Source organism: Camellia sinensis, chromosome 2, assembly GCF_055761805.1.
Source record: "Camellia sinensis isolate YWXY chromosome 2, ASM5576180v1, whole genome shotgun sequence".
Taxonomy (NCBI): Eukaryota; Viridiplantae; Streptophyta; class Magnoliopsida; order Ericales; family Theaceae; genus Camellia; species Camellia sinensis.
Window position 1 is genome coordinate 70,700,359 of NC_138962.1, and position 23,437 is coordinate 70,723,795.

At 35.5% G+C, this 23,437-nt stretch overlaps 1 long non-coding RNA gene and 2 pseudogenes across 2 annotated transcripts in view; 2 read left to right on the forward strand and 1 right to left on the reverse strand.

Annotated features, from left to right (window-relative positions):
• LOC114301627 (pleiotropic drug resistance protein 3-like) overlaps positions 1–23,437 on the forward strand; it is a 196,912-nt pseudogene that overhangs the window by 170,044 nt on the left and 3,431 nt on the right. The gene's annotated exons all lie outside the window — the stretch shown is intronic.
• On the reverse strand, positions 1,480–11,186 carry LOC145820108 (uncharacterized). The gene is made up of 2 exons (XR_014361076.1): positions 10,987–11,186; positions 1,480–1,981 (listed from the first exon to the last, which is right to left on the reverse strand). It is a non-coding gene; the product is annotated as an uncharacterized LOC145820108 (long non-coding RNA).
• LOC114301625 (uncharacterized) lies at positions 20,224–21,945 on the forward strand (annotated as a pseudogene).

The following is a 23,437-nucleotide window of genomic DNA, read 5'->3' on the forward strand; positions in this document are numbered from 1 at the left end:
GGTTTCACTATGCACAACAAGTGGCTTCGCATAATCCTGCATTCGGGTAAGCAACATGTCCTAGTTTGGAACAGTCTCTATGGTTTCTAATATGCAACTAGGCTGATTGGTCAAAAAATGGTACCTCAACAAAACCACCTAATATACCTCTCACGCCTAACACCGAGAAGTGAAAGGAGGATCAAATGGTACAGCGGTAGTCCAGATCCAAGGGTTGTGTTCTCATCGTGGCAGAGCCCGCAACCGGTCAGCCTTTTGGCAAGCTTTTCCAAGCGAGCCTTCGGCAAACCATTTAGGAATAGCAAATGGCAAACACTGTGACTTCGGCGCACTAATGCAAATGAAAATGCAAAGAAACACATAAGTGTAGATAAAATGTCATATCATGAGTTCGAGTCAAGTTCTCTAAATCCCTAGCAAAGTCGCCAGAAACTGTGGCTCGCCTTTTTCGTACCACCTTTCGGAAGGTTTGAAAGAAAGGCCCACAGTTCGAAGTCCCGTGGTTTTGAATCTAATCTTACAAGTGCAATGTGAAACTGATAAACACCAAGGAGTCCAAATCCGGCAAATCATTTTGAAAAATTGATTTTGAATCAAAAAATGCCAAAATTGAACTGTTTTGCCGGATACAGAGTCGCCACCTAAATGTTTTATTTTTAGAAAATTTAGGGAACCCTAACTCGTGCCAAAGGCCACGTGTCCGTCATCACCAAAGTTGCCTCGGCAAGGGAACTTGGGTACGAGGAGAAAGGTCATGAATTGAACACCCCCGCTCGCCCGATCAAAGATCAGCCTCTACTAATCATGATATGATTTTTTATAAACATTATGTGTTCTTGTTGATTATTAAGTTAGCTTTACTATGTGATGCTCACAAGCAAGTATAGACTAGTTTGCTCAATTTAAAACAATTCAACTCATATTTGTTTGTGAAAATGGTTTGAATTTGCCACCTTAAGTGGGCTTAAAGATTACAGTTTTGCCACCAAACATAGTGGGCTTAAAACATGATCTTTCACTCAACAAAGTGGGCTTAAAACATGCCTTCGTTGAATTGTTCCAATTCAAACAACTAGCCTTCATCCACAGTCATTCATGCAGTTTAGCAAATAAGCACATAGCCTCATGGCAAGCATGCTAATCATGGCGTCACTCACACTCATGCAAGTATACTAAAGCGTAAAACTCACCTAGTACTCCAAGCTAAGAAAACATGAGTTAGAAAAATATGCATGATTCCTAACTATACAAGATGCCTAATGCAACACATGCAATATGCAATTAATAGGCTCGAATACTAATATGGCACACGAAGCAATTTGAACAACATGCGATTAAACACATATTCAAGTAAGATATTGAAATGACAATGTAGTTTGAATGATGCACTGAGCCTCGATGCATGCAATACAAATGAATGGATGCAAGCATGCGATATGCTAATTTGAAACATGTTCGTAATCTAACCATCAAAAGTGATTAAATAAAAAGGAGAAAGCCGTGGGTTGGAAGACATACACACACGCACGCACACTTATTACAACATTACGCCCTCGCAAAGGAGGGTTCAAATGAATAAGCTAACTAGCTACGCTGATTAAGTTAACTAATTATTACAAACCGAAACTAATTAACTAGTTAAACTAACTAATTAATTACAACACTTTAATTAGCTACAACTAATTAATTATAACATGTACTTGATCTAATGCTAATTAAGCTAATTAGCTAATCTCAGGAAGCGAAGGATGCATGCGTGCTCTATTCTTTAACCCGAAAAAGTCACTGCCTTGCTGCTAAATGTCTCTGTTTGCACATATGGACACCAACAAAGCTGCCCACTTCCAGAACACCTCTGCTCTAATTTACCAACACACTGTGCAAATTTCATTGGTGGCCGATAGGGGGCTGGTCGGCTACAAATGGTGGCCGGTCGGCCACTGGTGATGGCAGTCAACCACTACTGATTTGAATTTCCTTGCTACAACAGAGAGAAAAATAATATATTTCTCAAGAGTTGTTTGCATACTTTGCCTTTTCTTTTCATGGGGAAATCAAATGAGGGACAAGCTTTGGTTCACAAACCATCAATCAAGCAATTTCATTGCATGATGGCTTGTGAAACCAATTATGCAAGTTCAATAAATGCGCAACAAGACCAAAATGTCCATCACCTTATCATGCATTATCAGGGGCAATGGAGACTAAGGAAAATGGCACATTTCATAATTTCATCACTTTTGAGTATAAAATGTTCCCTTTTCCTTGTGTTCAAATTAACATTTGATTTGAACACATGCAATGGAACACAAAGAATACTTATCTTGCCTCTTTTACTTTTCAATTTTGTTGACATATTTTAAGTTACCAATTCATTCTTTACCCAATTGTCCATTGGTGAGTGTCTTCTAATGGAAAGAAGGCTCAAACCACAAGTTGCTTTGGGCATGAAAGAGGCATTACACTGTGGGTAATGAACCCCCTAAGGGATTAAACCATTAGGTGTAGCACCTCCATTTCATACTTAGGCAAACAAGTGGTTTGAAACTACTTTCAAAGAAAATCAAAAGTGAAAAATTGAGGGGGTTGCAGAGATTGTAAGTGCTGAAAATGAGGTGAAAAAAGCACCAAAACATGCAACCAACTCACACCAATGCTAGTTAAAGCCTTAAAACACTAAGCTATTGAAGGAATTAACACTACAACCATGCCATACAAGGCTCAAATGACCTAACCAGCCAAAAAATAGAGTTACAACAGTCCAAAAAAGAACTTAAATCAGGTTGGAATTAAGCTACAAATTGCTAAAAAAAAAAATAAGCTAACACATAGAGCATGTTACGCTAGTAAACAAAACACAAGGAAGGGAGGCTAAGCCCTCCAATTTTGAACTTCAAAACATGATTTTAACCACTGATATAGCTCTGAAAATCAGTGTTTAAAAGCTCTGAAAATGATTATGCAAGGGTGGGAAACACAAAGGCAAAGGCCTCCATAACAAGATACAAATAAGGGCTATCAACCCCTCAATCTTTAATGGCCTTAGGACCCAAGCTTCAACCCAAAAACACAGAGTTTTTATAGCCCAAAATCAGTTGGAAAACATGGTGGAATGAAGATAATAGTAGCTAAAACAATAAGCTAAAACATGGGGTTACACTACAACTATGCAAAACAAGACTCAAACAAACTAACCAGCCCAAAACATAGCTAAAATATGCTATTTTAGAGGCTAAGAAATGCTGGACTTGAGCTAAGTTAAGCCAAAAAAACGTGCTAACATGTGAAGCTAACTAGGTATGCAAACAAGATGTAAGGAGGGGAGGCTAACCCCTCCAAATTTGGACTTCAAAATAAGGTTTTTGCCACTGAAAAACCTCTGAAATTCAGTGGTTAAAAGCCCAAAAAAAGTTGGTTTGAAAGTGATGATAAATGGTACAAAAGCTTTACAAGCAAAGAAGCAAGAAGAGTGAACCACCCCTTAACTAAAAATGGCCTCAAACCAGCACTTTTAGGCCACAAAAACAGAGTTTTTTACAGTTCAAAATCAGCCCAAAAATAGTTTGAAAAGATGGCAAAACAAGTGTACAAAACAAGCTTAAAGAACAAGTGTTATACCTCTTTAAGCAAAGGACAATTCTCGGCACAAATAAGGCACTAAATCAAGCCAAGACCACCTTCCAGAGCTCAAAGAGGGTCCCAAGTAACCTCAGCCCAAAGATAAGCAACTTTGGCTAAGGGTTGATAGGCAAACTAGAAGTATTTCTCTACTTGTATGCACAAAAGTTCAAGAGAGAAAAATCTATTGAGAGAGAGAATTGTAGAGAGAGAGGATTGTAGAGAGAGAGGCTCCCAAAATTTTTCCAATCTTGAAAACAATAGATAAGGTCCTCTATATATAGAAAAAAGAGAGCTCAGGTCGAAAATATCAAAGAAGGGGCAGCTGGAGCAGTATGAAAACAGCTAGAGGAAAATATCTGCACAAAAACTGACTTTTGACACCAGTGGCCGACCGGCCACCACTGGTGGCTGACAAAAGTCACCCTTGGACGACACATGGCCGACAAAATCCATTCATGGACAAAAAAACCCATTCATGGCCAGCAAACTCCACCAGTGGCCAGCCAAAAAAATCTGCTCTCTAGGTCCAACATCAAATGGGCATATCTCCTTCCTCCAGACCCCTTTGCAGATCATTCTTGAGTCTAAATTGAAGCCTCGAAAGTAAGCTTTACAATGGTGGCAGCCTCACATCAAAATTCCAAGTGTGAAAAAATATATTCTTATTTTACTGAAGACTGCTCAATTTCGGTCCTAACCGGATTCATGCCTAACTTCTCCTCAGCTAGTTTTCTTCCCTCTTCTCCAATTTTCTTCAACTCCAAACCTCTAAACAAGATGTTTTAAAGATTTTTTCAAAAAGTTCACCTCTCTTTAATTTATTTCCACTTTGTCCTTGCTCAGTTTACCGAAAAGCACAACATTTAACGAAATGCGAGCCTCGGAACATCGTAGAAACTTTTTCAAAAATATTTTGAAAGAGAGGGTTTTAAGGTCTAAAATCATTTTGGTCAAAATAGTTTTGGTGCAAAATGAGGTGTAAGTTTGGGATTTGGAGCTCTCCTTGCCGAAGAAATCAAACCTTTGCATAGCACAACTTTTATCACCAAATAATCAATCAATGGCGCCCATGTCTAAAAGGCGGTCAAAAATGGGGTGTCTACATCTGGCCCACATTTGAACGTAACTTTTTTCCTCAGAAGTTGGAAGAAAGACTTCATTTGGTCTGAGGACCAGATAATGAATTAGTTTAGTGTTGCTGCTATTCCAGCCAATTTCTGAAGTTCTTTGGCCTTCTTCGATTTAGTGACCATGTAACCCAAGAACTTCCATGTTCCTACCTCAAAAGTGCATTTCGAGGCATTAAGACAAAGTTGGTGGATTTTCAAGATGCTGAAAACTTTCTTTAGATCGGCGAGATGGTTTGTTGCAAGCCTACTTTTGATCACCATGTCATCTATATATGCTTCCATAAGCTGCTCTTTGAACATTCGAGTCACCATCCGTTGGTAAATCACTCTGGCATTTTTAAGGCCGAATGGCATTACCTTGTAACAGTAGGTGCCTCTAGGAGTGATAAATGCTATTGTCTCTTAGTTTGGGCTGAACAGAGGTATCTGATGATAGTCGCTATAGGCGTCTAAGAAACTCATCCGCTCATGCCCAATCGTTGAATCAACGAGCTGATATATACGTGGCAAGGGAAATCTATCTTTCGGACAAACTTTGTTGAGACAAGTGAAATTGACACAAACTCTCCATTTGTCATTCTTTTTATTCACTACAATTGTATTAGACCACCACTGCGGGTACTGGACCTCCCGAATTGTCCCCTCTACTAGGAGCTTATCCACATCTACAATCACTGCTTCGGTATGCTCAACTGCGGATATTCTACTCTTCTGTACAACGGGCCAAGATGAAGGATTGACATTAAGTTTATAGCAGGAAAATTCAGGATCTAGGCCAAGAGTGTCGTAGGCTAACCATGCGAATGCTTCTATATTTTCCCTCAGCAAATCCAATAACTAAAGTTTCTCATTAACACCAAGCGAGGTACTGATAAGAAAGTATTCATCAGGGTCACCTTCATCTACTAAAACTTTCTCCAGATCTTCCACTATATTTTCAGCTGGGATTCCTCTGACATCCTCTATTATAGGCTGATCTGCTTCATCAACTGTCTAAACCCGATTACAGAGCTGTTTGGTCTTTATGGTAGCCATGAAACAGTGCTTCGTTATAATTTGGTCCCCCGACATCTGCTTTAGTCCATGATTTGTTGGCAAATAGATGAGCTGGTGATAGGTTGAGAGGAGTGTTTTCATCTAATGAATCCAAGGATAGCGTTGTAAGGGGATGAAGTGTTCACAACCAAAAATTCAATATGAAGAGTCCTTGTCCCAACTACTACAGGTAATATTATCCTGTCGAGTGGCTATTCGGGTTGAAAATTGAAACCGACCAGCGGTGTCGTCAGTGGGGCAAGATTCTGCTCAATAAGATCGAGCTTCCTGAATAAATCATAATACAGGATATATGTAGCACTACCCTGATCCAGTAGGACTCATTTCACATCAAATCGTTTTCCAATCCCAACAGTAATAATTAATGCATCAGTGTGTGGATGTTGAATTCCTTTTAAATCTTTCTCAATAAATGAAACAATACATGAGGGAAATTCAGGTACTATTCTAACCTTTTTCAGTGTAGGACTGACTGACATTACTTGCTGAAGCTATGCAACTTTTGCAATTTCTTCTTAAAGTACTTCCTACTGCTCAATACTAGTTGTGCCATGGATCACGTTAATGACCAATCGATGAGGTGCTCGGCATCTTGTTATGGTGGTGGGTTCTCTTGTTTGGTCACGATCTTGTCTGGATTGACATACTCTTGGAGGTGCCCAATAACTACCAATCCTCCAAATGTTGTTTCAAAGCTCTATAATTCTGAGTCATGTGCCCCCTATCTTGGGGATAAGTACACCTTAGCTTTTGGTTGCATCGAGCTGGGTCTCCTAACATCTTGGGTGGCCAAACAAAGTATGGTTCTCTCTTGATTTTCTTCATGATACGGTAAATGGGTTCCTTGAACACTGTGATAATTGCTTCGTGGGACTTACATTTGTCTACCTCATTTACCGCAACTTCCCAAGGTTCTTTTCGATCTGCTCTTCGTCGGTCTCCCTAGTTCAACTGCTCAGTTAATGCCACTTCGATGGGAATCTGATCATCTTCAAGACGAGCATACTGCTCAATTCTGGCTTGTAAATTCTTCAGGGTGTGGCTGGGTGCTTGGTAAGTGATGCCTCAACTTGCTTTCTGGATGCCAACCGTGCTTGAAAGACATTATTGCCATCTATTCGCTGTAAACATTCTTCTCTAATTCGTTATATTCTTCCTAGTACCTTATTGCATAGTTACGCAGTGTTTTCTTCTTTTCTTCCGGAGGCCAAACAAGGTGTTTGGTTCCTTTGGGATTTTGGTGTTGAAAACAAATCTAGCTAAGAATTCTTCAAAGAGTTGTTTCCAGTCATAGATCGATCCAACAAGGAGACAATCGAACCATAGGAGTCCGGACTCTCCCAGGTTCAATGGAAAGACCTTGCACATCAGTGCCTTATTTCGGCTCCACAGAGACATCATCTGTCAGTAGTGGCTAATGTGTGTGAGTGGATTCGATTTCCCATCATATGGCATGAACTTCGGTAGGGTGAACTTCTTAGAGGGTTCCATAGCTTCAATGTCTAGGGAGAAAAGAGAGGAGACAAGCCAATCCAATACTGAGTGCTCTCTCTAATGAACAGTGCGATCAAGATCCTGAGCTTCTCACTCCTGTTGTTGCTCATTTTCTTTGTTCTTGATCAATCAGGTACAGAGATCTTGAGGATGAAGAGGATACTCCATCTGTTGGCTGACCCTTTTTTGCCTTTTAGCCCACTTCCAACGTGAACCACAGGTGTGGTTGCCTCTTAGCCCTTCTCTCCGATATCACTACCACGATAGTTGTTTGCCCATTACCGTTTCCTCTCTCACTGACGTCACCCTCGACTAACCACCACTCCTGTGCCGCCTTTCTCTCTCTCTTCTAAATATCCATTGGAACATTTATTGCCATTGCCATCGTCAACATCAACATCCATATGCTCGCTATCCATTACTCTTCTTCTGTTGTTCCTCTTCGTAACGATTTTCGGTGGAATCGTCGTTGGTAGTGGCAGGAATAGCAATCACCGTCCACGTCACCATAGCCTCCATGATATCCACTAAATCTATATTGTTTCCATTTGAGAAATGATTCGATCTCAATGAAGTAGACGTTCAAATCTACAACCGCCTTTACCACATCGCCTCTACCACCATCGCTTTCGCAAAGTCCAGATTTACAACTGGCGTAGTTCTAGTGTTTCTTGCAACTCTCTAAGGGGTCACAATCTCAGCTCAATTGTTCACAACACCATAGACAAGTACGTTGCATTGAATCAATCTTGATTTTTTCAATTTGTTTAAGTTTGGTTTTGATCTTATTATGCTTTCGGATTTTTTAGGGAAATTTTTGTCACAGCAATGATGGAGATGATTGGAGAGGAGATTAGTGGGTTGAAGTTATCTCTTGGGAGCCAAAAGCTTTAGTCTCTATCTTGGTCACCATAAAGAGAGAGAGAAAATCAAAAAATAGATTATGGAGTTTTTTTTTTGTTGAACAGATCTAGTTTTTTTTTTTTTTTTTTGTGTTCAGCAACCCCAACCATGTCCATACTGAAGATCCTCGTCATCCCCAACCCCGATTTGTGTTAGATCTGTTTTTTTTTTAATTATTTTTTTAGATTTGAAATCAGATCTATTCAAAAACTTGAACAGGTAGTAGATGTGAATTTGAACCAACAGATTGAGGTTTTTCGGAGAGGAAATATCGACCGGCCTTGTTGAATTTGAATAGATAGATAGTATGAAAAGAGAAAGATTTTTAATAGATAGATTTGTTGTTGTTAGATTTTCAACAGATAGATATTGTTTTGTTGTTGTTGTTGTTAGATTTTCAACAGATAGATTTGTTATTGTTGTTGAATATATAATAAAATTAGAGTAGATGGATTTAAATAGATAAATGAAAAAATTGAATAGATAATAAAATTTGGACATATATTTGAATAGATAAAGGGAAAAAATTGAACAAATAAATAAAAAAATTGAATAGATAATAAAATTTGGATAGATATTTGAATGGATAAAGAAAAAAATTGAACAACTAGTCAAAAATCTTTAATAGATAAATATAAATTTAAATAGATAGAGAAAACTTTTGAGCAAATAGATATAAATTTGAACAGACAGAAAAATTTTCAATAGATAAAAAAATTTGAATAGATAAAAAATTTCAACAGATAGAAAATAATTTAAACAGATAGTCAACGAAAGTCAACAGATAAATTAAGGGGTAAAATTGAAAACAAAATGTCCTTCAAAACTAACAAAACAACTTTTCACCAAATTATTTTACAAATTGTGGATTTCTCACCAATAAAAAATATTCACTGAACCTAATACCTTAAACAACTCTAAGTTGGATTTATCACCAATTTTCTCTATTCATTATATTTAATCTTTTAAATAAATTTTGTGTAATTCTATTTCTACATATTTTTATTTTTTAAATAAATATAAAAATAAAAATAGAATTAAATAATTAGAATCAGTTTTAGTTTTATATTAATAAGTCTATTTCTAATTTAACTATTATTTTTAATATCATGTTTATTTTATTATCTTATAATTTAATATATATCATATAAAATCATTATATGCTAATTACACTTTTATAGCACAATAGAACTAAAATATCAAAATAAACAAATAATTTAACTAAATTTATTATATGTAAGTGCTCAAGTAGCACTTTTATATAATGAAAAGGTTAAGATTATTAAAATAAATATTTTAAATTAAAATTATTCTTTTGTAACACATATCATCATATAAAATATCATTACACTTTTATATCACATACCAACTAATTTATGTTGATTGTTAGCTTATTAATCTTCATTGAGCCAGACATTATGTCCAGAATGCTTGGGAATAGATGAGAATGAAAATATAAACTAAAAGTAATTTTCCAAAATATGTTGAAAACAACTGTTCGCTCAAGCGAACCTTTAGTCGCTCGAGCAGTCTGTAAAAGACTGCAAAAGTACTGGAAGCCCTTAATGTGAGCTCGAGCAATAATTAGTTCGCTCGAGTGGTCTGTAAAATTCTAGAATTCCGAATTTCTCAAAAATGGCTTCCAAATGCATTTTTCAATCTTTAAACCCATACATATCTTCATCAAAACCTTGAAAGCACTTTGCAAAACATAAAAACTTATTTATTTATAAATCATTTGCTCAGACTCTCATCAAGTTGTCAAAACTTAAATCAAACTCCATGCATGCAAATATTTTTGACTTCTTTTTCCTTTGAAAAATAAGCATGAAATTAAACATGAACTCATGAATTTTCTAAAATAAAATTTAATACAAAAACTCTCATACATCAATACTTTAAAATCCAAACTCAGAACCATGAAACATAATTACTAATTAATTTATTTGAATCAAAACCCATGAACTCATGGATTCTAAAATTCTTCTTCAAAATCAAATGTACAATGCAATTGGATGTAATTTTTGAAGCTTATTTTAACTATAACTTTCAAAATCAACCCCAAAATAATTAATTTCTACATTAACTTTCATAAACTTGAATCTAATTCAATTTCTTCATCCTTTTACTAATTCCTTTCAAATTACATGAAATTGATTTCTAACTCTTTCTATTTTCTTTAAATCATGAAATTGAAGTTATAAAACTCTCAGATAAATATTTGCATGTGTGAAATTAGGATCAAAATCAAACCATTTACATCAAAATTCCTTTAACTCAAGATTAAACTCAAAGTGCTCATGAATTCATAATTTTCCAAAACTTGCTCTTCTTATACCAAAACATGGAATTAATCCTTCACATCTTTTAAAAATCTAGGATGCATGTAAATATGGAATTCAATTTCATGAAAAAAAGTAACAAAACCAAACTCAAATGATGAATTACAAAAATGATCTCTTAGAATTTGATCTTAACTCAATTTTTAGCCCAAAACTTAATTTACATTAGACTTTTCCTTTTCTATTCAAAGTATACAATTAAATAGCTCAAGGTCTTCAAAATCCATGATGCATGTGAATATAAAACTCAAATGCCTCACAGCGTTCAAAATCAAACCCAATTTGATGATATTATGAGATCAATTTCCATATTCATTAACCTAACTCATTTTCTTCATTTTCTAACTAATCTCTTTTAATTACTTGAAATTGAATCTAATTACCTCTTAATTTCAACTTCCATATGATTTATCTACAAGATTTGAGTTTTAATTTCTTACCTAAAATCTTCAATTGATGAATCCTTGACAAAATCTTGAACTCCTCTTCAATCCTTCACTTTTTCAAGCTTTTCCTTAGCTTTTCTTCACCATTTCCAGCACATGAGTTCTAAGATTTGAACTCTCTCTCTCTCTCGGGTTTGCCCAAAACAAATATGAAGCTACACTCCTTTTTGTTCTAAATCTCTTTCTAGCACAAGAATGCTTCCAACAAGTAATAAAATAGAGTTGCCTACTCTCTCCTCTCTTCACATTGCACACGTGCACACTTATGGGCGCCTCCAGCACAACACTCACATGCATGCACACGCACGCGTACACACAGACTTCTTAGTATACACACATAATTTCTCTGCACACCCAGATTTCTCGGCACACACACCCACATACACCCCACTTCTAGATTCTTCCATAATTTAATTTATGTTTTTGTTTAATTTAATTGAGCAACACTTAATCTGAATAAATCTTGATTAACACATAATTAAATTAATCATACCTAATCACAAATCTCACATAATTTAATTTGTCTAATTTGACTTCCATTAGAGCTCAATTCATTATATTAAATTTATCAATTTGAATTAGATTTTTAATCAAACTCTCAAAAGGTTCTAAATATTAAATTAAATTTATTTCTATCATCAATTTTGGCTTCTCACATCATTAAGTCCTTCAATTTCAGATCAAACTCAAAATCTCCACCAATAAGTTACATATTCAATTAAACACCTCTCAAATAAATTTAATTCAGAATAACCACAATTCTCAATCCTCATAATCAAATTAGCTTAATTAATTCCAATTCGAACCCAATTAGTCAAATCTCAATTTTACTAAACTGAATCAAATATTCAATTAAACTTCTATATAGTCCAATACTCGAAATTAAACTAATTCAGCTTATCAATTTCACCTTTTTGAGTCATTTAGGTTTTCAATTTCTAATTCCAACATAAATCCTTAATCGAATCGTATGCGAATCAGACTGAATAATTCCAATAAATGTCAAATTGAATCAGATTAATGAACAATTATAATTCAAATCTCCTTAATTAATTAAATGCTAATTATTATACATGGTAAGGTCATCACATGTGTAGAGATTGAGGCAGATGGTAGAAATCCCCTCCCAGTGGGGCTATATTCTGGAGATCGCCATTGGGGCTATATTCTGAAAATCACCATCAGAGATTAAACTTCTAAAGAGAGAGAGCTTGGTGGAAAAAGGAAGATGTGTGAGAGAGAATGGAGTTTCAAATTTTGAAATCTAAATTAGATAGAGACAGAAGATATCTATGTGAATTGATTCAATCCTAAGGATGAGAATCGAAAAGCTAATTGAAAAACTAATCTGAAGTATTGAAATGTCCAAGTAGGACAAATGAGAGGAAGACATTTTTAACCATTGCATTGAATCAATCTGATGGTGCATATTTTGACAAATAGACAAAAGTCTATCAAGATTCAAAAACCACCTTTCCTTGTTATATAGATTTGTAATATTGGTAAACTTTATAAAACTTATGTTTTTTGGAATGCTGTAAAACTTATATGTTTATTTCTTAATTTGCATTAAGATTAGGGAGAGTTATTATTTTATTTGAGTTCTATATAGCGTGTAGTATCAGCAAAATTGTTACAAGTTTTTAAGAAGAATAATATTTCTTTCTATTTTTTTAGTATCTTTATAAAAAAAAATGACACAGATTCCATAACTTTCAACATGATACATATAAGTTACAACTATATTTTAATATTATTTACACCGCGCCTTTAGACACGGGCATACACTAGTGTGTGTATATATATATATATATATAAGGATAGCTTGGTCATTTTATGGAAAATTGTCCTTATAGACAAAGTGTTTTAGAATGTGGACCTTTGAACAAATAAAATTAAAAATTGGATTTTTGAACAAAGTGCCCTTTTTATTTTGGTCTAGTGTAGAAGAATATAAAAAGTAAAAAAAAATAAAAATAATTTATTAAACATAAAAAAATTCAACTAACTTTTATTTAATTAAAAATTCGTTTGAGAATTGATTTTTTAATTTTTAATTTTACTTTTTACAAAAAGACGTAAAAAAAATGTAAAGAGAATGAATTTATTTTTTGGATTGGCTTATTAACCCAAACATTCTCTAAGTAGAGCAACTTTGTTTGGTTTAACAATTTTCAAAAATAATTTTTGAGTTTTCAATTTAATTTGTATTTTTTGGTTTTTAGTAGTTTTTAAAAATATTTTAATCAATTTTATTTTTTACTTTTTAGATCCATTTAACCTAGATACATTTGAAAATACAAAATTTGTCAAAAGAATCTTTTAGAAATTTACTAAATACAAAAAAATAAAAAAATTCAGTATATTTTTGTTTTTTATTAGATTTATTCATAAATATTTTAATTTTTAAGTACATTAAAATTAGGTATATTTAAAAAAAAAATTGACTAAAATATAAAAAGTTCACTGAAAATAACAACATACATAAAATAAAAAACTAAAAAACTATTTTTAAAAACCCAAAGCCAAATACATTTTTAATTTTTATTTTAAAATTAAAAAGAGTCTATTAAAAAGGCAATTCCAAACGTACTGAGACATTTTAACATCTAAGCAAAGATTCTGATGCATATCTATATCTATACTATTATTAATAAAGGAAACACCTTAATTGGTGTCTTGAAACTATCATTCATTTAATGTTGAGTGTCTATTTTGTCAATAAAAAAAAAAAAAAAAATCATTAAACAAATAATGAGCACGAGACACGAATTATGAATAATATAATAAACAAGACACTTATTATTTAAATCAAACATAATATATAATAAATATTTTATTTTATTTTTACTTATTTAAATTGATATTGAATGAGTGTGCTAGTATCATGTACCTACATACCGCAACACTTGCAAGGTAACTAAAGGTGAACTGGGGCTGTTAGGGTTCTCATTTTTTTGAGTTCATCAGCTAAACATCCTACATTTTCTCTTCTTTCTTTCTTTTTTTTCTTTTATTTTATTTTATTTTCTTTTCTTTTTAGGGTCATCAGGGTCAAATGCTTTTAGCATCTGTCATGGTAGAACCCTAGGTTCTAGCATTTTGAAAAGATGGAATGAAGGTGATGTAAAATACGAATTGATTTGGGTGGAGGATTTTATTAATCAAAATTGGAATTTTTAAAGATAGAGTAGTACACACCAATAAAAAAGGCAATTTTTGTAATCAAATTATTTCAATATAGTGTTAATTAAGTAATCGTTTTAATTATGATCTAAAGTGATATTGAGATACGCCTATGTAGTGTTTGATCATTTGCCAAAATGATTTTTGTTATGAACCCAAATGGTGAAATGAGTTTTTTTATTTTAAGTTTTTCACTCTTTAATGCCTTTACTTATCAATGTAGCAATGGCATTATAATTTACATTTTTTGTTTTCTTTCCAGTACTTCATTTAAACCAAACAAAATAACAGAAATTATTTCCTTCAATTTATTTATTTCATTTCAAATCCTTTCCTTTTATTTCATTATAAAATTTTCCAAATGGATGTGATTCTAAACACAGTGCAAGTTATTCCCACTCTCCTTTCCAAACATGTCATCTCAATTCCTAAATTCTTTCTCAGGTTAAAAAAGATCAGTAGATCAGTCTATGACATGGGGGAACCTTGTGTGTTCAGTAGTGGCCTGCATGCCTGCCACATGCTGCAATCCAAACTAGATTATTTCTTCATACTAAGTCTCTGTTTGTTTCAGTGAAATTTTTTTATAACATGTTTGGTTGCGAAAGGTGGTGGTGGAGGTTGTGGTAGTGGTAGTAGTGCGGTGGCATTGACAAGATTTTTGTTTGGAAAGATTTTTCTGTATTTAGATAGAAATTGTTTTCCACTACCGAAAATGTTTCCATTCGATTTTTATTTTTCGTCATACCAAATGTTAGAAAATGTGGAAAGGGTAAGACCACCCATGCAGTTTAACCCAGATGGACTTTCAGAACAGGAAGCATATAAACTGCCTGACAGAACACCACACAGCATCTCTCACTAGTCTCAGCAGTATGGCCGTTCCAATCATGCATTAAAGTCTGCAATTGTTTTTAGGTACATTCCATCGACTTAGTGAATTTATTATTATGTTGTTATGACTAAAATTGATTAATAATTCTAGCCTAAAACACAATCTTGGAACACATCAGCTCTTTTTGATATCACTTGTCTAGTTTGAATGAATTGTATTGGATTACTTGCCACATTGTAATGCTCTTTATATTCTCTTAGCCTTTTGGCGATGTGCCAACAAGAGAGGGGGCATGGAACAAAATATAAGACAAAAGAGTGAGACAGATGATCCGCACTCTTGCTTACAAAGGGTGTTTTCCACCGAGGGCAAGAGAACCTTAGTAAGTCTAACGATAAACTTGTCAAGGAAAAAAAAATGACAGCATTGCCACCTCAATGCGGTACCCTTGAATGATGTAACATAGAGAGTGTTAACTGCCTATTAAATAAATCCCCTCATCAATATTTAAATTGGTTTACAGTTCAACTCTTAATGCTAAATATGGATCTCACTATGCTTGAGAACAATGCTTTTATTATTATTATTATTATTATTATTATTATTATTTTCAATGACTGGTGTGGTCTACTCTATTATACTTTATCTTGCCAATCAAGTGATTTTGGTAAGGTCATCACTTTTCCATATCTCATGGCTGTGTACATGCAGGTAATATGTGTATATATGTATGACTAGTTCATATTTAAAAACTCGCTCTTGCTTATATTATAATCCTGGTTGACCAATTAAATCTTTTTTGGAAGTACATAGATTGGATGGCTGCTTTCATGACTTTTTACTTTAAGGATATTTTTGTCTGGCTAGTGTTAATGCTTATATTTAGAGGACGAAATATAGAATATACTGTGTTGTTGTAAAAATTGATGAATATAATCTTGATAGGGATGCTCCAAGAATTATAGAAGTTTGCATACTTAATTACCCTCCCTGCCTGCAACATGCATGAACCCAAAAAATAAACAATAATTTATTAATAAAGAGAACAACATATTTAAGAAAGCGCAAATCATGGTGCAGTTAACACAACATATTGTTTAATTATTTATGCACTAAATCTAGACATTGAAGTTTGAATTTTTATGCTTAAATTTTGAACATTGATGGATTTTAGCATTTGGTTAACTAGAAAGTCAACTCCCTCTAGCATTGTAACTTGTGCTGGTGGAATAATTTTATCAAATTTTTTTCTTGGGGTCTGGGCATGAGCCTGCAACCTATAAGCTACTGAAACTCTCTCTCTCTCTCTCTCTCATTGTCTTACCTCATCAATCCGTGTAATACATAGAAACAAGCATGATGCATGGCCTTACCTCATCAATCTTTTTAATACATAGAAACATGCATTATGCATGGTCTTACCTCATCAATCTTTACTCTAAAGCCAGGAGAAGACTCCATGTTTATATATAGTTATATGCATGTACATTTGTATCTTGTCTTACCATCCCACTTTTGTCTCTCCTGGGTGATCCAGTATGGCTCAATTGGTTGGTAATGATGAGATAGAGTCACTGAGAGTTGAGCTAGCTGAGATAGGAAGAAGTTTGATTTGGGGTCATCGTTTCAGCGCCATAGCTCTAGTTTCAGAAGCATTTCAGGTTTGAGTTCGGTGAAGGATGATGTTGATGATGAATGTGCCTTATAGTGGGCTGCAATTGAGAGACTGCCTACATTTGAACAGTTGAGAACTTGAGATCATCTTTGTTTGATGAAAATGATGGAAGCAACGTTGATGCTCAAGGAAAAAGGGTAGTCGATGTTACTAAGCTGGGTGCTCTAGAAAGAAATATGTTTATTGATAAGCTCATCAAACACATTGAGAATGACAACCTTCGCTTATTGCATAAACTGAGAAAAAGAATAGACAAGTAAGTGTGATTTATTTGTAGGCATTCAATACATTGTATGTATTTCACATCTATATACCATTCAATGGCATTAATGCTACAAGGTCTGTGTGTCAAGCAATGAAGTTTGTAGTCTGAAATTTTAACTTGTTACAGTGCCATATCACCATTGTTTGTTCTTACCAATTTATTCAATCCTGATCTGTGATGGTGGTTCTCCTTTTCATCTCTAATTGCCTGTGTAGATATACTGTTAGATCGTTACCTTTCACGGATGTAAAGATGGGTTATTGGGTTAAACTTTGAATTGGTTGTTGTAAAGTTGGTGTAAAATTGTCGACAGTGGAAGTGAGATATAACAATCTGTGAGTGGAAGCAGAGTGTGAGGTGGTTCATGGCAAACCCCTTCCGACACTATGGAATTCTCTCAAGAGCATTCTTTTTGTAAGTATTTCATTTTCTTGAAGTAAAATTATAGCTTATCATTAGTCCTGTGTAGGTATTTGCATTTGGGTAGGTTTTCTATACCTGCAAGTAATGTCCAGGTTAAGATTTTAATTGATGAGTTGATTTAGACCAATAAAACCATACTGTACCTGCCATCTAAATTTCAATTGTATTCATGTTAATTAATTTTTTTCTTATGGTTAAGATTACTTTTAATAAAATTTTGTAATTTTGGGTCATTTTTAACTTCAAATCTGTTGGCAGGTTGATACAAATGAGTAGGATTTAATCTGAACAATTTATAATTTCATCCAATCTTTTCCAACACATCACATCTGCATCTGAATCTGCATTCACATTTATGTTTCCATTAAAGATTAGAAGATCTAGTCCTTCACCCAAATATTCAGTGGTTCTTGTGTTTGTAGCGTATAAGTCAAACATTTATGTGTGTATAACTCCACACACACACGGAAAACAAAAAAAAAATTGATTCATGTCCTATCTGACTTGCTATTTTGTTGCAAAACAAATGATTGGAGAATCCATGTTTTGGGTTTATCATGTCCAAAAGCAGGCTTTAATAAATTAGAACTACAATTATCCAAATTGATTAATTGGTGCAATTCACTTAATAGGATTGTGCCAAGCTTCCTGGTTTGAAGTCACAAGAGGCCAAGATTACTATCATTGATGATGTCAGTGGTATCATTAAGCCTGGAAGGTGTGTTCGAAGCTCAGTCTTAAGTTTTTTTACTAAAGGGTTATTCCGATCCTTTGGAATTCCCAATTTGCATTATCTTATCTTATTGTTTTCTCCCTATTTTTTATTAGTATCATTAGCTTGAGGCAAATTATTCTACACAAGTTCAGTGGTTGACTATTGAGATTCATTGCATATGGTCACACCTTCACAGACAGCTTTCCTTATCATTATTCGAACGGTTGCATTAATCAGTGGTTCCATCCTTGTCTGTGTCACTTACACCACTTGAATCTTGTTTCTGTGATACTCATTTATGGATAAGAAATCATGGAAAAGAAATTCCATTTCACCATTTTTTTTCTTGGAAAATTCGCATGTTTCAATAGTTGACTCAAGTAGGCTTATCTTTGCTGCAGGACAACTTTGTTTCTTGGTCCTCCAGGATGTGGAAAGACTACTTTACTGAAAGCACTTTCTGGAAAACTAAGCAAATCTCTCAAGGTCTCTTAAACGTATATATATATATATATTATTTTTTAATGATTAGTACATGATCTTACAAAATAAATAGAAGTGCAAATCTGCATAGCTGACAATGTAGGAAAAGCTCATAGGGGCACCTGCTTGGACTTTACAAACTAAGGTGTTTTGGGTTCTAATTGGTAATGTCTTCTTCTAAAGGTTGGTTTCAGCTATTTACCTAAAAAAAAGGGTTGGTTTCGGCTGATTCTTATGTTTTCATACACTCCCAAGCCGCAAAGTTGCGACCTGTGAGCAACGCACTAGTAATCCGATGAACTGGAACATGGGAGGCCAAGGAAACATCTGAACGAGGCATAATGCTCTGAGTTTGTGTAACAAAGTCAGACATGCTGAAACACTATGAAGCCGAAGTAGCGGTGTCACACAAAAGAGATGCTACCGAACACACCGATAGCCCAACACAATAGAAAATCAAACTAGAGAGTGCTTACCACATTAGCACATGAACCCTAGAAGGGTAAGGAGAGAAGAACAACATCTAGGAGGGGAAGCCGCACTAGACCCAAGGTAGGATAAGGGACTGCCGAGGGGCTGAGAAGGAAGAGACAAACTTTCGGCTGGGTGGAGGGAAGAAGAAGGGCTGTCGGGTGGCTAGGTAAGTGGTTTAGGGCTGCCAGCAACAGAAGACAAGGGTGGTGGGTGGCTAGGGTTTGGGTCGGTGGCTAGGGTTTGGCTTTGATACCAAGAAGACAGTTGTAAAATATTGGCTTATCCTAATTTGGGTGAGATTATGTCTATATATAATCAATATAAGATACATGGGAAAAAGGAATTAAATAATTACACAATCAAATCCTAAAATTAAATTCCTAAATTAAATATACAATATTCCATATTCCAACAAACACCACTACAAAATCTCTTAAAGGTTGTGTGTTTTTAGATTTTTCTTATTCTCTTATAATTATTGGAACCATTGCTTCAGATGATTCTTTTCCTTTATTTATCGTCTTATAAGTTTATTCTTGTTTCACTTAATAAGGGTGGGTAATCTCATTTTACACGTCGAGTGGTTTTACCTTTTGAACCCCTCACTCTGATGTTTCAAAATGTGCAATACTATGTTGACACCGCTGCGGTAATCATATAAACAAATCTCTTATAAATCTTATGTACCGGTTAAATATTTAGAACTAATCGGATCAAATTACATTGTTAATTCTGTCATTTTTCTTTGATTTCAGGCAGTGAGAGAAAGAGGGGGTTCACTCAGAAAAAAACTTTGTGCTATTACAGGTGCATTTAGGCCTGGTGTTCTTACAGGATTGATGGGTGTCAGTGGAGCTAGGGAAACAACTCTTATGGATGTTCTTGCTGGAAGAAAAACTAGTGGCACTATTGAAGGAGATATTAGAATTGGAGGGTTTCCTAAGGTTTAGGAGACGTTTCTAGGATTTCGGGTTACTGTGAGCAAACCGACATACATTCTCCACAAATTACAGTTGAAGAATCAGTGGTTTATTCTGCTTGGCTGCATCTGTGTCCTGAAATTAATTCAAAAACTAAATTTGTATGACCTATTGTTAAAACCTACCATCACCTACTCCACCTACTACACCTACCACCACCTACTACCACCTACTACACACCTACCACTACCACCTACTACCACCTACTACCACCTACTCCACTACATCTCCTATATAAGGAGCCTCTCACCATTTGTAATAGACAACAAATATCAATCAATAATACATCAATTTTAACCTACCATCACCTACTCCACCTACTACATCTCCTATATAAGGAGCCCCTCACCATTTGTAATAGACAACAAATATCAATCAATAATACATCAATTTTAACATGGTATCAGAGCCGGTTTAGAATCTCCTATTTTCGCTTCCCCAGCGGGCGGCAACCTCACCTTAGCCGCCCGCCGGACCTCAACCTATTCCGCTGTCATCTCTATCAATACATAAATATACATACCTACATAGATACAAACTTGTAATCGAATCAATCGATCGATCTCTCTCAAGAAAAATGGATGCGTTCTCGTCGTTCTTCGAATCTCAGTCGTCGTCTCGCAACAGTTGGAGTTACGATTCTCTCAAGAACCTCCGTCACCATATGTTTGTGCTGCAACTTTCAAAGCAGCCTCTCTTTGCTCTTGAGGCTGTGATCATTCAAGAAGCAGTGCCACTGCGTGCCAGCAAAGGTCCATCCTCTGATGGTCTTCAACAGAAGTACACACAAAGTGGTGGCAGACCGTTTGTTCTTTCAACTTTGATTGTGGGCTTTGACCCTCACACTGGTGTGCCATCGCTATATCAGATAGATCCATCAGGTACTTTTTCTGCATGGAAAGCTAATGCAACTGGGAGAAACTCTAATTCAATGCGAGATTTTTTGGAGAAAAATTATAAAGAAACTTCTGGGCAAGAAATTGTCAAACTTGCAATTCGCGCCTTGCTCGAAGTTGTTGAGAGTGGGGGATTGAAGTTGCTGTGATGACGAAGGAGCATGGCTTGCGGCAACTTGAAGAAGAGGAAATCGACGCCATCGTTGCTGAGATCTAAGCTGAGAAAGATGCTGCCGAGGCTACAAATAATGCAAAGAAGAAGGATTCAGCCGTGGAAGGTAGTAGCAGTGGTGGTGTCACAGCAAACCAGAGTGAGAGAAAGCCATCCAATTTGTCAAGGAGGGATGGCAATCAAAGGCCATCTAAGATGGATTTTGAAGTTCCTCCGACAGAGCATGTTCCAAGGGTACTGCCAAAAGATGAGGACCCAAGCTTGGTTAATAGAAATAAAAGCATGCTCGGACAGCTTTTGGGGACATTGGAGAGAGAAATATATTATATAACTTTTTTTATTCTAAAATATGCTCCACTCACAACCATCATCACAGTTTCACACTTTTTCAAACCCACTTTAATCATCTCCCTCCTTTCCCTTAATTTATTCCACCCACGATTTCACCCCTTTTTTTTTATTTTAATATATATATATATATATATATTTTTATTATAATCTATTTCCCCTATCCCTACCATTATTAGTGAGAGCATCACCCGTTTTTCCGTTATCTTATTATTATTTTTTTCTATTCCACCAAAAAAAAAAAATAATAATAATAATAATAATAATAAAATAAAAAAAATAAAAATAAAAATACACCGCTGTTTTTCTTATCCCCCATCCACAAATATTTTTATCTATTTTCTTTCTCCATTGTTTTATTTTATTTTATTTTTATTATTACACAAAACAACAACACATAATAACACCAACAACATTCCACCACCTTGTCATTTTATTCATATCAGGGGATCCACCCCGATCACAATTTTACACCAAAAAAAAAAAAAAAACAACAACAAATCCACCACATCCACAGGCAGGATTTTCTTCTCTACTCTGCAGTCGGTCTTTTCTTCTTGCCTCTGTCTTGGGCGGCCCTTGACGGTGCTGCCTCCGTGTTTCCTAATCCACCGAGCACGTTCACTCCTCCCTGCTCCTCCACTGCAGCATATGGTGGACCTCCAAATCGGAACATCACGGTGGCCTTCCGCTTCAGCTCCTTGTTTTCTGCTTTTAGCACACTTATCTCTGCTCGCGCATCCTTATATATGCGTTGGAGGAGAGCCAGTTGGGCGTTTAGCTGCTGCACCTCATTTGTTCTACTTTGCAGCCGGTGCGACAAGTTTGTGACCGCCGTCATGGTCTCCACACATGACTTCAAAGTATACTGATTGGCCTCAATATCAGTTTGCACCGCCATTTTTTGCTCCACAGACCGCATCGGAAAGTTCAACGGAGCAAAATCAGAGGTGTTTGGTTGAGGTTCACGGGCCACCGCACCAGTTATCTCTCTTGTTGACTCGTTGAGGTCTGGAAAGAGAGTGAGCAGACTACGGGACAAAGAGGCCATTTTCTGGGCAACCGAGTATTACAGAGTGTTTCAAGATTTGCAGCTCTTAGAGACAATCTCTCAGAAAATGAATATCTCTCTTAGAAAATGAAGAGTTTTTTCAGAAGTTTTTTCACAAAGTTTTTTTTGTCTTCGCTTCTGTCTCAAGCACAGCCTCCGCCTCAGTTTATAAAGACCCTGACGAAGAGGCAGACACGCGCATCATGCGCCGCTCGGTGCTCGCCGACAACTTGGGCGCGCCTTTTGATGGCACGTCTTTTGATGGCACGCCTTTTTATGGATTGGGCACGCCTTTTGATGGCACGCCTTTTGAAAGATTGGGCACACCTTTTGAGGGTGCGACTTTTTAGGGGTCCGACAAGACTCTGTAAACTGTCCCGACATTGATTCCGGTTAGCTCCTTTATGGGTCCGACAAGACTCTGTAAACTGTCCCGACATTGATTCCGGTTAGTTTCTACAAGGGTCCAGCAAGACTCCGTAAACTGTCACAACAACTGTCACAACATTGTCTGCTACAACGGTCCGACATGACCCCATAAACTGTCTTCTACATCGGTCTGCCATAACCATACAGTCTTCTACAACGGTCTGACACGACCATACAGTGTCTCCTATCCATTTTTTATTTTTCAGATTATTTTCTTGTTTTGTTACTCTCTCCAAACTCAAGTTGATTAGTTCCTATCCCCCTTGAGTTTGCGGGGGCTGTTAAAACCTACCATCACCTACTCCACCTACTACACCTACCACCACCTACTACTACCTACTACACACCTACCACTACCACCTACTACCACCTACTCCACTACATCTCCTATATAAGGAGCCCCTCACCATTTGTAATAGACAACAAATATCAATCAATAATACATCAATTTTAACACCTATATATATAAGGAAGTTTAATTTACTCTTTAATTCTACAACAATAGTTTAAACA